The 17,453-nt window shown below is 35.3% G+C and overlaps 1 long non-coding RNA gene across 1 annotated transcript in view; it reads left to right on the top strand.

Moving 5' to 3' along the window:
• The first annotated feature begins 1,687 nt into the window (after positions 1-1,687).
• LOC131382131 (uncharacterized) overlaps positions 1,688-17,453 on the top strand; it is a 56,214-nt gene continuing 40,448 nt past the window's right edge. Inside the window, exon 1 of the long non-coding RNA XR_009211329.1 lies at positions 1,688-1,891. This is a non-coding gene — a long non-coding RNA (uncharacterized LOC131382131). The remainder of the gene's footprint in view (positions 1,892-17,453) is intronic.

The following is a 17,453-nucleotide window of genomic DNA, read 5'->3' as shown; positions in this document are numbered from 1 at the left end:
TGACTTGTAATAACCACTTCATTTACATAGGAAACAAGGTATCCCACAAATGTTTAATTAAAATTTTATTGCAAATGGAACTGAGGTTAGTGGTTTATCAAAAGTGTATTAAGTTAGTAGTTAACCAGAGTATGGCTTTAAACACATGTGCATTATATAAAGACATTTGTACCAGGATTTTGGAGTTACTTCGTCATGCTAATGGATTGATCATCCTAACCATTCTAAAGTCCGGTGGTTGAAACATCAGTTTGATTTTTTTAAATAAAATTCACTAACCATAAATATCGCATATAAATCAAAATGGCTTGCTTTAATTAACAACAACACAAAAACATTACTTAGATATTAAATTCAAGAAATTTATAGTGAAGTAAAACTGCTCACAGCCTATCATTTCACAATAGACCATTTAATTTTAATCAACTAAGACTTTCAGTAATATATCAAAAGACAAAGATGGGTCTTTCAATTTTTAAATATGACGAGATTTTAAATGTCAAGAACAATCCTTTGTGAAACTCAACTTCCGTTGAAAACTTTACAATTTAAAAATATTGCAGTAGTAGTTAACTCTTTCATTCCCAAAGAAACCTCTTTCTTAACCTTGAAGTTTTTGCCACAAGTATTTCTATTTTAAAAAATAAAATTTTTATTCCATTATATAAAACATAGTTTTAAACAAAGCATGCACTAATTTTACTAAAACTGTCCAAATGAGATTCTATATACAGAAAGTTAAAGTATTTTGAGAAAATGAAGTTCTGAGAATACAATTTAATTAGCAACAGGTAATTTGCAGAATACTCTAAGTCACAATAATTTGCAATCAGGATAAACCTTGATTATAGTGCTCAGATCAGATTTTTAGATGATTTCTTACTCCTCAAAATAATTTCCCATGGAGGATTTACTATTTGATATAAAAATTTTAAGTATGCATTATACATTCAATATTGTATGTTTCATATTGCTGCTGATGTTGCCTTTTGAGTCTTCAACCAATTTTCCAATAAGTAATAGTAAAGTGATTATCCATGCAGCTCTGGATTCAGGCTGCCTGGGATTGAGTCATGGTTTTTCCCAATGAACCAGCTACAATGGAGTGCAGGTTATTTCTTTAGTTTCTTTATATGTAAAATAGGGGCATATTGGTTATCTATTACTATATAACAAGTTACCATAAACATAGTGGCTTAAAACAGTGCACATTTATTATCTCACAGTTTCAGTGGGTCAGTAGTCTGGGCATGGTTTACCAAGATCTTCTGCTTAGGGTCCTATTAGGCTAAAATTAAGGCATTGGCCAAGTTTCATTCTCTTCTGGAGCCCAGAGTCCTCTTTGAAGCTTACTTAAGTTATTGGCAAGATTTTGTTTTTAGAGGTTGTATTAGTTTGTTTTTTTTCACACTGCCGTAAAGATACTATCGGAGACTGGGTAATTTATAAAGGAAAGAAGTTAATTGACTCACAGTTACGCATGGCTTGAGGCAGTCCTCAGGAAACTTACAATCACCGCAGAAGGCACCTTCTTCATGAGGTGGCAGGAGGGAGAAGGAACACAGGAGGAACTACCAAACACTTATAAAACCATCAGATCTCGCGAGAACTCGCTATCAGGAGAACAGCATGGGCGAAACTGCCATCATGATTCAATTACCTCCACCTGGTCTCTCCCTTGACATGTGGGGATTATTGGGGTTAATGGTGATTATAATTCAAGGTGAGATTTTGGATGCAGACACAGCCAAACCAAATCAGAGGTTGTAGGACTGAAATCCTTCAGCATCTATAGACTGCCCCTCTCCGTAGGCAGTACACAGTGGCTATTTGTTTCAAGGCCAGCATGAGAGCGTATCTCCTACTTCCAGTTTCTTCTCTCAGGGACAGCGTAAGTCTTCTTTTTATTTATTTTTTTTTTTTTTGGTGGCTCAAGCCTGTAATCCTAGCACTTTGGGAGGCCGAGGTGGGCAGATCATGAGGTCAGGAGTTCGAGACCATCCTGGCCACCATAGTGAAACACTGTCTCTACTAAAAATACAAAAAAATTAGCAGGGCGTGGTGGCAGGCGCCTGTAGTCTCAGCTACTCGGGAGGCTGAGGCAGGAGAATGGCATGAACCCGGAAGGCAAGCTTGCAGTGAGCCGAGATGGTGCCACTGCACTCCAGCCTGAGGGACAGAGCCAGACTCTGTCTCAAAAAAAAAAAAAGTCTTCTTTTAAAGGGCTTCCCTGATAAAGTCAGGACCACCCAAAATATTCTTTTTTATTAACTCAGAGTCAATTGATTAGAGGCCTTAATTGCCTCCTGAAAATCCTTTCACCTTTGCCATATTCTGTTGGTTTGTTGACCAAAAGTCAAACTCTGTAAAATATTTGAAGAGATTTATTCTGAGCCAAATATGACTTACCATGGCCCATGACACAGCCTTCAGGAGACCATGAGAACATGTGCCCAAGGTGGTTGGGGAACAGCCTAGTTTCATACAGTTTAGGAAGACATGAGACATCAATCATGTTAAGTTGTACACTGTTTTGGTCTGGAAAGGCAGGACAACTTGAAGCAGGGGCTTCCAGGTTATAGATAGACTTAAACATTTTCTGATTGGCAACTGGTTGAGCTAAGCTGTTATCTAAAGACCTGGAATCAATAGAAAGGAATGTCTGGGGTGGTAAAGGGATATGGAGACCAAAGTTTTATCGTGTACATGAAGCCTCTAAGTAGCAGGCTTCAGAGAGAATAGATTGTAAATATTTCTCTTCAGACTTAAGAACTGTGTTAATGTTAATGTTGGTCAGCTTTTCCTGAACTCCAAAAGGGAGGAGGGTATAATGAATCATTTCTGACCCTCCTTTCAGGACCTGAACCAGTTTTTCAGGTTAGCTTCGGAATGCCTTGGCCAAAAAGAGGGGTTCATTTGAATGGTTGCAGGAAACTTAGAATTTTATTTTTTGGTTTACAGGTTAGAATTTATAGGTTCTAGGCTGGGCGTAGTGGCTCACACCTATAATCCTAGCACTTTGGGAGGCCAAGGCAGGCAGATCACCTGAGGTCAGGAGTTCGCGACCAGCCTGGCCAACATAGTGAAACCCTGTCTCTACTAAAAATAAAAAAATTAGCTGGGTGTGGTGGCATGTACCTGTAATCTCAGCTATCTGGGAGGCTGAGGCAGGAGAATTGCTGGAACTCGTGAGGCAGAGGCTGCAGTGAGCTGAGATCACATTACTGCACTCCAGCCTGGGTGACAGAGCGAGAATCCATCTCAAAAAAAAAAAAAAAAAAAAGAAGGAAAAAAAAGTTACAGGTTCTACCTGCAATCAATGAGAAGGGGGTTACACAAAAGTGTGGATACCAGAAAGCAGAAATCACAGGGGGCATCTGACATTTCTGCCTATTGCTGTGGAATAATAACAATACATATCTCTTTAGGTTGATTTTTTTAAAAGCGTATTTGTACAAAGTAAGTAGAATAGTTCATGATGCATGATAAATATTACTTATTACTCTTTTTAGTTTGATATTCATTTTTGCAGAAGCTTTGAGTGGCTAAAATGGTGATGTTATTGGGAGAGAATATAAGCTGGGTGGAAATTATAGGTTGTAAGAGAGCCTCCAGTATTCATTGTATTCCATTTGTATCTTGATGGTAAGTGTGTTCTGTTACCTTGCTCATAAAAGTAATGGAAACAACTGTCAAATTCCCATAGCATTGTTGCCAAACCCTGTAATGTTCCATGGTCTAACATATTTTGAACATTCTAAATATTTTGCCTACCAAATATCGAGATATCAAGTGAAAGTTGAGGATAGGTAGGTTATAATATGGGTTATTCTGTATCCTTCACATCTATGTTCTTCTCATTGTTTTTATGTAGGATTCAGAAAACTTTTCTAAGCAAATAACTGCTGATAATATGAATAGTAAACAACGTTTTATTAAAGAAAGTGTACTAAAAGCAACAACAGTATTTCTGATTATCTTGCTTTTTCTCCTACATATTCCTCAGAAAAATCTTCTAATTATTTATACAAATGCATCATTTAACTGGCATAAACAAGCTATGGTGATGTCAATTTTTGCTTTGAACAAAAGGAAAGGAAAGTGTTTTTCTTTCACTTAAGGCCACAGACAGGTGAGATGGAGATAGATGGGGAGTGAATGTCACATTCTCATGTTACATGAATTAAGTATAAATAATTTTTTTAAAACTTCTCTGGATGTACCTAAAAATAAAGCTCATACTTATTTCGGTCGACTTTATCAAGCTCTCCACTTCAGTACCTAGGGAACTCAGAGGAAGGCAGGAGTACACCAAAACACAGTCCCTATTATTTTTTAATAACAGTCACCAAAAGATTTTCACAGTTTTTTCTCATTAATTCTTCAAAAATCTAGTGGAAAAAGATAATTCTTAAAAACAAATTGCAGAATGTTTAATGATTCCAAAAGGTAATTAGAGAGAGGAGGCATTTTTCTTTGTTTTTATAAGTCATTGACATTTTAGCTTAATTCACAAAATGTTTTATGGGAACTTCAAGAGCATTCTCTCTTCAATATCCAGCACTAAAAGAACCCATTGTGTACTTCCTCTAGCATATAAGTTACTGGTTACTCCCCTTTGCTCTTTCCCAAAAGCTTCTTTCCTATGATTTCTTGAGGAATAACTCAACTTGTTTGTGGATGCTGCCAAAGATATTGATCAGTTTCATATTCCAGTCAAAATTATAAGTTCAGTTTTTAAACTGCAGAATAGGCAAATATGTTAATCAAAGTGAAGAGAGAAGTTGTTTTTTGATTATCATTTTTTAACAGACCTGTGTGGTATTTATCAAACTTTCTCTACTTTTAAAAATTATTCCACTTCTTTCATTACCTAGTGTCTGCTAATAGTTTGGTTTCAATTTCTTGATGATATAATTTTAATATTGTTTTGTTGATTTGTTCTGGATGTAGGAAAATATTTTAAAAATAAAGTATTAGTTTATATAAACATGCCCATCTTCATATACATATAACCACATAATTTTATGTATATGTTTCTGGGAGAGATTTATGTGTGTGTACCCACCCATGTTGTATGTTTTCAGGTCTTTTGAGGCCACTGTATCCCATATTTACAACTTCCCACCCATTCTCTCATATGCAAAATTGCATATTGAGAGTCTCAGTTTTTTAGTTAAAAATGTTAATTCCTGAAAAGCAGGTTTAGGATGAGAATTGCAGTTTCATATTTGTTTGGCAGGCAGCTAATGTTCCTCTGAAATACTTGGGAAGTTATACTTACACACATACACACACACACACACACACACACACACACACACACACAATTTGAAAACAGACCCCTATATAAAGTGGGACTGATTATCCATTTACTCACAGAATCATGGCAAAATTTCCAGTTAATTAAGAAAAAAAAAGAGAAATGGATTAGAAAGCCCAATCAATAGAAACTGTGATATAATGCCAGTGAATCTATTATTGCCTTCAAATATATTGAAAAATCCTGTAAGCTCTCATTCTTTTGGACTCAGGTTTGGATAAACCAGAAGAAAAGACCTCTATTATTTTACTCTGTGGCCACTTGTTTAAGGCAGCTAGTAGATTCCTCCTCTTTCCTCTAATCAGTCTTCTTTTCTGATGCCATTGAGAGGCAGAAATGCTTGAAAAAAAACAAAACAAAACAACAATAAAACAACTTTGTTGAACTTGGTGTGGAGTAGATTGGAATTGGCACATTGCTTAATGGGAATAATGTTTCTTACAGTGCAAAGTAGATTTGGCAGAAAGAGGAAAAGTTCTCAAATGCATGGGCATTCTGGGAATTGAAGTTATTCATGTACTTCTTTCCTTTAACTTCGATGTTTCATGGCTCCAGAAAATGAGCATAAATGAAGGCCCATTTTAACATAGATGAAAGAGAAAAGAGCCTTTTGGATACAGGGAATTGGCTGAGTCGATATTTTTCCAAGTACTCATGTTCTAAATAACTACCATAGATATTACATAATGCACGCAAATGAATAAGATACAGGATCTTGTGCTCAAGTGACTGAAAAAACAAGTTATTTTTAAAAAGCAACTTTCCTAATAAGATTTATCATATTTTTATTATGCTAATATGCATTGTAATCAGGACTATGGGGACAGCAAGCTGCATAGTTTGCAGTATTTACCAAAAAATATTTACCATAAAGTGCAACACCTTCTTCCCTGGACATTTTGTGGAATTAGTATTCCCAACAGAGAATACAATTATTAGAAACAACATATGTCACACATCCTTATTCTGCAAATCTGAGAAACTATACAAATTAAACTCCATAAAAATAAAGATTTCTTGCATGAATAAATGAAATGAAATGGGCAAGGCTTTGATAAATGAGGCAGACCTGGGAACAACAAACTTTCTTTAGTGGAGTGCATAGTATCTCTCTTAATTACCCGTCTCCTCTCTCAGTAGTAGCTAGCTAACCCTGTCGCAACAGACATCTTGATCTTCATTTTCTGATCTAAATTTGAGAGGAGAAAGTATGTATAGCTTGACTAATTAGTATCCCTTCATATTGTGCTGAGGTCTTGGCACCTTGCCAGGTCATGTGTCTCTGACATCTAGATGGAGTCACCCTTGGCACAGGGCCTACCCATGCTCCTACCCTTGGCCTTTTATATTTTCTGACATACTTGAAAAGAAAACTGAGCATGACCAAAACCCTGACTGATCATTTCACACTTATGAAATAAAATTACAGAATTAAGGTGAAAAGTAAACATCATTCAGAAAATAAGCAAATATCTGAAAATAACCTTCTGAAATAAGCACAAGATGATTAAAATATTTGAAAATCTTTATATGATTCCAGAAGACACAACCTGTGGATAAAACCAGATACTTTTAAGAGAGAAAAATGTCAAATGAGGGAAAAGCAGAATCAAATGAAAAGAGATTGTATCAAAGAATAAAAATAAATGTTTAAAAAATTCTAAGGCACAATAACATTTTAAAGAGCTTAGTTGAGTAAGAAGTAATTCATGAATTGGGGAACATCAGGCTGAAAGGGTTTTGGTGACAAATCAGTTCTGATGACAAATAGTCAGGGACAGGTATTTATGGGATAAGTACAGAAACAAAATAAAAAATATTTGATTGGTTGCTCTTATACAGTGTCTTATTTGCTGTATCCCATTTTAAAGTCCCGAATTATATAACATAAATTTGTTGGCTACTTCTGATTGGTTGAGCTTAAGTTCTGTTTTTTATTAATATAGGCATTTACAAAAAAGGGCTCAAGTTAAGTTTCATTTATGTTTGCAAATCAAGCAAGGTTGGGGTCACTTATGAAGCCTAAGTTGTTTTGTCTGCTCAGATTCTTCAGGTCTGGTCTCCATTTTAATGTACTGTAACACATACAATAGCAGAATTCAAAGATACTTCCAATGAATAAAAAGAAGAATTAATACCATAGAAATTTAAACATTTGATGTGAAAGTCAAACTGCAAAATGATAGAACCAGAAAAATATGGTATTCATTGAAGCAGAAAACACTGGTTCAAGCCCAAGTCCTCCCAGATCTTCTCACTATGCACTCTGGAATTCATGTTCTGTAACCAACATCTTCCCTGCATTTAGTCCTTATTGAAATATGTCCTGAGGATGACACTTTTTTTTTTGTTTTCAATAGGCAGGACAGACATCTCTTTACTGTATTTTATTTTTTTAACTTTTAAGTTCAGGGTTACATGTGCAGGTTTGTTTTATAGGTAAACTTCTGTTATGGGGGTTTGTTGTTCCAATTATCACCCAGGTATTAAGCCTGGGTGATAACCCATTAGTTATTTTTCCTTTTCCTCTTCCTAATCCCACCCTCCACCCTCCAATAGGCCCCAGTGTCTGTTGTTCCCCTCTATGTGTCCATGAGTTCTGATCCTTTAGCTCCTACTTATAAGTGAGAACATGTATTTGATTTTCTGTTCCTGCATTCATTTGCTGAGGATAATGGCCTCCAGCTTCATCCATGTCCCTGCAAAGGACATGAACTAATTCTTTTTTATGCCTGCATAGTATTTCATGGTGTATATGTACCACATTTTCTTTGTCAATCTATCATTGATGGGAATTTAGCTTGATTTCATGTCTTGTGAATAGTGCTGTGATAAATATATGTCTGCATGTGCCTTTATGGGAGAACAATTAATACTCCTTTGGGTGTATACTCAGTAATGGAATTGCTGGATTGAATGGTAGTTCTGTTTGAAAGTCTTTGAAGAATATCCAAACTGCTTTCCACGATGATTGAATTAATCTACATTCCCACCACCAGTGTATAAACTGTATTAGTCTGTTTTCACACTGCTGATAAAGACATACCTGAGGCTGAGAAGAAAAAGAGATTTAATTGATCTTACAGTTCCACATGGCTGAGGAGGCCTCAGAATCATAGCAGGAGGTGAAAGCCACCTCTTACATGGCAGCAGCAAGAGAAAATGAGAAAGAAGCAAAAGCAGAAACACCTGATAAATCCATCTGATCTCATGAGACTTATTCACTATCACGAGAATAGCACAGAAAAGACTGGCCCCCATGATTCAATTACCTCCCCCAGGTCCCTCCCACAACACGTGGGAATTCTGGAAGATACAATTCAAGTTAAGATTTGTGTAGGGACACAGCCAAACCATATTATAAACTATTCCCTTTTCTTCCCAACCTCATCAGCAACTGTTATTTTTGACTTCTTTAAAATAGTCATTCTGAGTGGTGTGAGATGGTATTTCATTGTGGTTTTGATTTGCATTTCTCTAATGGTCAGTGATGTTGAGCTTTCCCCTTTGCTTGTTTTTGTCAGGTTTGTCAGAGAACAGATAGTTTTAGGTGTGTGGTCTTATTTCTGAGTTCTCTATTCTGTTCTATTGGTCTATATTTCTGTTTTTTGTTTGTTTGTTTGTTTTTGATTTTTTTTCCCAAGGGTGACACTTTCTTTACAACTTTCTTATGTCAAAGCTGCTTTTTATTTTATTCACCATGTGAACCAGTTTGTAAAGATGGGTCAAGGTTCTCTTTGTTCCTCTTTGCTATTTTCAAACCATTTTTGGTCTTTTTGTTCCCCCCACAAATCTCAATCTCTTTGAAAGTCAGGCTCTGAGATTCTGCCATTTCCCACCCTCACTTATATGTCATCCATATTTTTTTTTTTTTTGCAAAAGGCACAATGTCTTCCTCTTTACCTGTACTTTCACAACCATTCCTGATGGCATCAATTCTCATTTGGATAATTCCTCTGGCCTCTCAGTTCTTTGACCTTCCAAACTCCAGTGATCATTTCTTTTATCCCACAGTAGTCAAGCACATGGTTACACCCTTGATTTTGTTTTAGCAACAAGTGGCCCACCTTCAAACTCACGATAACAAGTATCCTTTCTTCTAATGATCACCTCTAATTCTTCCAGTTCACCTAACCTGGAATCCCCATACCATCATTCCTTCAAGGGCCCTGAGAGTTTTAATCCACTAACCCAACTACATTTTCAATATTGGTCATACTTTCATCTTCTCGCATCACTCTGCTCCATCTCTTACCTAGATTCCAGAACTCTTCTTCCTCCACCTACCCAAACTTTTACTTCTGCTGGTCTCTTTCGCCCATGCCTTTCTACAGATAAACAACCAGAAGCATTTTTTAAAAGTTCTTTCCTCAACCATCATAATCAATCTCTCAGCAAGTATTGTCAATTCAACCTCCAAAATATGTCCTAAATCCATTCACTGCCCTCTGTCTGCCTACCACCACCCTGGTTCAAGCTACCATTGGCTCTCACCTGAAGTGCTGCATGAGATCCTTAACTGGATTTCCTGCTTCTACTCTTACCTCTTACAATCATTTGTGAAATAATAACAAGGGAAAATATTTTGAAAATGTAGACCAAATCATATCTTTTCATTTTGTAAAACTTTTCAATCCTACCTCTTTGATTTTAGCTCCTACCACTTTTTGCCACATTCGCTATGCTCTCAACGTTCTGTTTCTCATTTATCTGAACAGTCCCCAGGTCTCCAAACAAATGTTAATCTCTTCAGAGAGGTCCTTTCTTATTCTATTTAAAATTGACCAGCTCCCTCTCTTCTCTCACCAGTGCTTTCTATCAACTTACCTTTTTTTTCTTTTTACTTGTTTATTATTAATCTCTCCCTGCTAAAATTTAAGATCCATGAAAATGAGACCTTTTCTATCTCACTCAATCTCCGACAGCCAGAACAGTGCCTGGTATGTAGTGATTGCTACTCAGTAAGAGACCAGAAAAAATAGAATACAAACCAAAAGTAAATATACAGTTAAGAAAACTTTCCTTTTCCAGTTGAAAAATAATCTGGTTATTCAGACTGAAAGTGCTAGAGAGAGAGAGAGAGAGAGAGACGGAAGGAAGGAAGGAAGGAAGGAAGGAAGGAAGGAAGGAAGGGAAAGAAAGAAGAGAAAGATCAGTAAAGAATAAAGACAGGCTTCTCTCAGTCTTTTCAACTGTAACAGGAACCCAACAACTGTGGAACGCTATCTATAGACTATGAAAAGAGATGGTGGTGTTTTAAGGAATTTATAATGAGCTTGATTTTCTTTAATGTATCAAGGCTACTGAAAGAAACTCTCAAATATGTAATGGCTCAGGAAGGTTACCATGATTTCTCTTTAAATGAAAAAGAAAATTAAAAAATGAATGACTAAAAAATCAGAACCTAAAAATAAAAAAGACTTCTTTTTCATGTTTTTAATTTTTTAACTTCAGAAACCCTGTTGAACTACATATTGTAAGGTACATTTTATGGCTTCCTAAAATATGACCTAAAGTACTTTTCTCAGTATTTTATCTTTTCCTGCAACTTCTTTTGCAACCAATAATTTCTCATTATACAAACTTTATGTTTCAAATGCAATATATTGCCAACCATGGCAACCAATTAAAACAATAATTGGTTGTATATAGTTCCAAACTTGAACTATTTTTGATATTGTAACGTTAGTGGAGGGAATAAAATCTCTGTTTCTTTCTTCTTCCTCCACATTAAGAAGAGATTGATAGAGCTCTGTAATGGCAATTTTCATTACCTAAAAATTTAAGTGATAATTTTCATTATCTTTGAATGACTTCAAACACAAAGTTATTTTCATTTTAACTCAGGAAAACTTATAAATTACACTGTGACAGATTCTATGTGTCATCAACAAGCCTTTGCAAGGAAATTCACCAAAGTGTTAGTGTTACTGCTAAATGACAAAATTATTCATGTTTTTCCCCTTTACGAATTATTGAATTTTTATACTCTGTGATTATCATTGCATTTATGTTCAGTTGAAAGGCCTTATAAATGGCATAATTTTATAGATACTGTTTTATCATCGTTAGATAGAAAATGCATCACAAGAGATTTCATAGAAAAGGTATCAAAGTGTTAACAGTAGTCAAGTCTGCTTGTATAAAGAAGTGACTTTTTTCTTTCTTTTAATCAACTTTTTTTTTACATTTGTTTTTTTCATGAACACGTGTGTTAACTTTATATTAAGAATGATTAAACCTTGATTTTAAAATCCAGGCATTGCTGGAAAAGTTAACATAGCAATCTGCAATCAGCTGCTTTATATCCCAGTGAGAATGAAGAAATCAAGAATGGAATTAATAAGGGCAAACGTGGGAGAGTAGCGAGGAAGATGACTAGAAGGGAGAGAAGGATGTTAAGCTACAGGAAGTTTCTATAAGGTAGGGAAAAGGATAGGGAATGCAAATAACAAATATTCGCATATTTATCATAACCCCATCTTTGCATTATTTTAAACATGATTGAGCTATTTGCTATTAAGTACTTTTCAATTTTGGTTAAAGCTGACTTGATTTTTTTGTAAGTCAAAACAACATGAGCTGCAACCACTGTCAGATTGATATTTTGGAAATGAATGCATTTTATAAATAAATATCCATAAATGAATGAATGAATGGACAGTTGTTAAAGAGATTTCACAGTTCATTCATTTATTCCCCAGGCATTTGTCTAATACCTACTGTTTGGCACTGGAGCACAATATTAAACAATATAGACGCATATTTTAAATACTAGTGTAAGTGTGTGAGTGGGGGACAAATAATAAAAGATAAGCAAATAATGAGAAAATAATTTTATATATTGATAAATTCTATGAAGAAAATAAAACAGATTAATACAAGAGGCAAAATGGGGGAAATTGGAATTTGATAGGAATCTAGGAGCCACCAGAGTTACATGTTTAGTAAATATTGATTTGGTGAGAATATATCATGTTCAATGCAGCATACTAGGTGAGAGGAGGAGTGATGAGACAAAGTTACTGCTCTGTGAGGGCCACAACCTAACAATCTAGTGGATTCACAGAGCATATATTTTTTAATGCAGTCGTTCCTAAAGTGTGGGTCTCCAGACCAGCACAATCAGAATCACCTGGTACTTAACACAAATGCAAATTATTGAGCCTCACCCTAGAACGACTGAATCAGAAATTCTAGGGATGGCCCAGCTGTCTGTATTTTAACAGCCCTCCAGGTGATTCTGATGCACACTAACGTTTGAAAACCACAGCCTACTCCCTACTCAGCTGAATGTGTTAATTAGGACCAATTTTCTCACCGCAGCTAACTGAAAATTAATTGCAATAGAAATCTGTTCCCTTTTCTCCCTCCTTATCTAGGACTTCTCAGAAAGTCATGGAAAATGCATATTGGCTCAAATAGTCTAAAAAAGCTTAGTCTCTTCTCATAATCTGTAGGGAAAAGCACAGATTTCCTTTCACAAACAACTGCAAAGTGACTGATTACCATGCTGCAAGAGAGGCCGTGCAGGAGAGATGAGAAAACCCACTTAGTCTCAGCACACTGGCTACTCAAAGAAAAAAGCAAGAATTGTTTCTTTAAAAAACCCAAACCAAAAGTAGAACTATATGCTTTGTGTTACTGAGAAAAAGCATGGCTCTTTATATGATGTAGATGAATTACTCTCAAGACAAATCACTCATTCTTGTAGTTGTTTGCTCTTACTGAATAGCTGTGTGATGAAAAAAATATGGTAGAATATAATTTTTTTTGCTACAAGTAACTATATCAGAAAAATTACTCAAATAGTCAATATCGATTATACAACTTACACTTTGTCTAAAGAGACTTCTGCATTCTTGCTACTGTTATGGCTGGACAATGTGCAAAGCTGCTAGTCCCTCTCTTCAATTGTAGACATTCTCATTACAACCACTGAGTTATTAGTAGTGCTAGCAACAGTTCTCTAGGTCATAAATGAAGGTAGAGAAGTATTTCATTCTCCCCAGTGATAGGTCTTCCTATTTTAAGGAACAAGAGAGAGGAAGTGAGAGGAAGGAAAGAGAACAGGAAGTTATCCTGTCAGATACAGGGCCTAATAAAACATCATATTTCAAAGCAAAATAAAATTCCATTAAATGTTTCTCAGTGAATAAAATAAGGGCCAATGTCAGGATTTTCTCATTTTAGGTTTTCACATTCAGAAAGACATTTAAATTCAAAAGATTACAAATAGAATGCTAGGCAGTTATATTCACAAATATAACCGCTCTTATTGAATTTTCAAATCATGATTTCAAATCAGATCAAATCAAATTTTCAATTATGATTTCAAAACGATCATTTGTCATTGAGAATAATATTTAAAATTTATGAATTAGGTTTGATGTTATTGTAGAGTCTTACTCTGTTATTTTCAATATCCACATAGTTCTGAGATTTTGTGTTTCATTCTAGTTTTAAATATTATATCTGTTGTGCTTCCAAGCAGTCCAGAAGAGGACACTTAACCAGAATTATCACCGTCTGTCCAACTGATAGGCCCATCGTGAGCTCGTTATTGCTCTTGGTGAGCTCTGTTCTTTCATGTCTAAAACGTGTTTGTGCTGAAGCCAAACCAATTACACAATTTCAACCCCCAATTGTTCCAAATTTCTGGTAAATTAGAGTGTAGAGCAGGTACACGTTTTATTCATTCACTCACAGATGTACAATATTCTGCTAATACTATATGAAATCTAGTTTAACAAAAAACATAGTTATTCAATCGAAAATAATATGCAGATAATGAAAGTCCTTTGATCTATAAAATACATGCATAGTATAAAAGAAATTTCAATCCTTTTGGGGAAAGCACTTGTGAAAGAATACATTCATATACACGGCAATTTGGGACAAATTAACAATATATTTTCATATTTTATAACATCTCATTGAAATATCTTGATTCTCTAATAAAAGTAACAGAAAATGGAACCTGGTACAGAAAACACAAAATTATAAAAGATGGAATTTCAGCAGCAAATACAATAACCAAAAATAATTGTCAACGAGACCTCAAAGGAGTATAAAAAGGAAATGTAATTAAAGCTTGTTTGTTTGAGGAGTTAATCAGTTAAATAGGTATTTTGTTAAAAAATGCAAATAAAATACATATTGGAACAATGAGAGATACAGGGAGATCACTACTAAGTTAGAACCATTGTGCATTCATGATTTTAGAAAAAAATCGCTTTTGCACCTCTCTCATTAACGTACCCTGGCACAGCATCATTTTGGCTACCAGCAATATAACTAAGACCATCTTATGTGCACCCTAACACCTCTAAAAGGAGAACAAGGAAAGAAGCTTATTTTGTATCTCATAGCAAGGAACATTCAAGGCAGGCTAAACTAGCTTGAGAAAAAAGCAAGAATTATTTCATGGGTTTTAGGGGGTATTGCTCAAATGGTAAAGGAGCTATATCAGATTGTCAAATGTCTAGCCACTATGAAAAACATAATTAAATAGAACAAGATAAATCTATGAAAATTCACAAGTCTAAAATAGGAAAATAAAGACATTTAAAGTGATTTATGATGCAAAAGAATGGCAGCTCAAATAATGTATAATTAGATTCATTGATTTTAATTAGTATGGGAGTATTTGAGTATTCTGTTTCTACTATTAAGTACATTTTCACTCGTCAAGAAGAACTTTCTCTACCAATTGAATAAATAAATGATAACAGGACACTATGCCAAATACTCCTGAGAAATGTGGGAACTGTATGAAGAATGTGTCATTGTACACACAAAGGCCAAACAAAAAGGAGTTAGCAATGTGTTCCCAAATAATGGCTTAAAAATGTTCTCAAGAGAAGTAATTATGCAGACTCAATCCTTTGTCTCCTGGTTAAATTATTTATAATGACATATTAATAGGTTAAACATTAATTTTCCGTTATACTAACACTTCAGATTAACAGAAGAGGACCAAATAGTGGGGAAGTAATAATGACCGAGTAAAATTTGTCTAAACAATTTTGGGAAAGGGAACAGGATCTACAAAGCTAAAGCTCAGTGGAAATGTTTGGACTCAGGGAGTTCTGTGGATGTAGCAAGTAAAGATGGGAAATTAAACGATGTCCAGCCTGGAGCATTACTGTCAAGGTTTGGAAAATACAACTAAGTCCATATGCCAACAAAGAATCAATTGATCATCCAGAACTTGCAACTTCAGCTGCAATGAGACAATAATCTTTTATTTTTGGCTTGGAAGATGGCTATATCCTTAGGAAATAAACACTATGACTGATGACGTTATTGTAACCCCAAGAAGACCCAAGAAGAAATTTAAGAGTGAACACGTTAACAAGAATGAGAATAATAATAAAAATACAATGAAAACAAGGCTACATCCACTCTATTGATAATTTTGTAACTGGGTTAAATATAAATCTTTAAAAATTTTGAGATAATTTCAAGTATTTTCCTGCTTTATTTAAGTGACTGAAAGTCTTAAATGTGATATAATATACTTATGATTTTAATTACATGTTTCAGAAATCTAATTAAGCAAGTGTTAATTTTTTTTTAAAGGACATGGTACTCACCCTTTTACTTCATTTTCAAGTTTCAGATAGTTTTTTTTTTTTTTTACATATGTATACATGTGCCATGTTGGTTTGTTGCACCCATTAGCTCGTCATTTACATTAAGTATATCTCCTAATGCTGTCCCTCCCCCCTCCTCCCACCCCATGACAGCCCCCAGTGTGTGATGTTTCCCTTCCTGTGTCCAAGTGTTCTCATTGTTCAATTCCTACCTATGAGTGAGAACATGCAGTGTTTGGTTTTCTGTTCTTGCGATAATTTGCTGAGAATGATGGTTTCCAGCTTCATCCACGTCCCTACAAAGGACATGGCTGCACAGTATTCCATGGTGTATATGTGCCACATTTTCTTAATCCAGTCTATCATTGATGGGCATTTGGGTTGGTTCCAAGTCTTCGCTATTGTGAATAGTGCTGCAATAAATATACGTGTGCATGTGTCTTTATAGCAGCAAGATTTATAATCCTTTGCGTATATACCCTGTAATGGGATGGCTGGGTAAAATGGTATTTCTAGTTCTAGATCCTTGAGGAATTGCCACAATGTCTTCCCCAATGGTTGAACTAGTTTACAGTCCCACCAACAGTATAAAAGTGTTTCTATTTCTCCACATCCTCTCCAGCACCTGTTGTATCCTGATTTTTTAATGATTGCCATTGTAACTGGAGTGAGATGGTCTCTCATTGTGGTTTTGATTTGCATTTCTCTGATGGCCAGTGATGATGAGCATTTTTTCATGTGTCTGTTGGCTGCATAAATGTCTTCTTTTGAGAAGTGTCTGTTCATGTCCCATTTTTGATGGGGTTGTTTGTTTTTTTCTTGTAAATTTGTTTGAGTTCTTTGTAGATCTAGATATTAGCCCATTGTCAGATGAGTAGATTGCAAAAATTTCCTCCCATTCTGTAGGTTGCCTGCTCACTCTGATGGTAGTTTCTTTTGCTGTGCAGAAGCTCTTTCATTTAATTAGATCCCATTTGTCAATTTTGGCTTTTGTTGCCATCGCTTTTGGTGTTTTAGACATGAAGTCCTTGCCCATGTCTATGTCCTGAATGGTATTGCCTAGGTTTTCTTCTAGGGTTTTTATGGTTTTAGGTCTAACATGTAAGTCTTTGATCCATCTTGAATTAATTTTTGTATAAGGTGTAAGGAAGGGATCTAGTTTCAGCTTTCTACATATAGCTAGCCAGTTTTCCCAGCACCACTTATTAAATAGGGAATCCTTTCCTCATTTCTTGTTTCTGTCAGGTTTGTCAAAAATCAGATGGTTGTAGATGTGTGGTATTATTTCTGAGGGCTCTATTCTGTTCCATTGGTCTACATCTCTGTTTTGGTACCAGTACCATGCTGTTTTGGTTACTATAGCTTTGTAGTATAGTTTGAAGTCAGGTAGTGTGATACCTCCAGCTTTGTTCTTTTGGCTTCGGATTGACTTGGAAATGGGGGCTCTTTTTTGGTTCCATATGAACTTTAAAGTATTTTTTTCCAATTCTGTGAAGAAAGTCATTGGTAGCTTGATGGGGATGGCATTGAAT

Source organism: Hylobates moloch, unplaced genomic scaffold (genome assembly GCF_009828535.3).
Source record: "Hylobates moloch isolate HMO894 unplaced genomic scaffold, HMol_V3 SCAFFOLD_20, whole genome shotgun sequence".
NCBI lineage: Eukaryota > Metazoa > Chordata > Mammalia > Primates > Hylobatidae > Hylobates > Hylobates moloch.
This window is presented reverse-complemented; position numbering and strand designations above follow the sequence as displayed.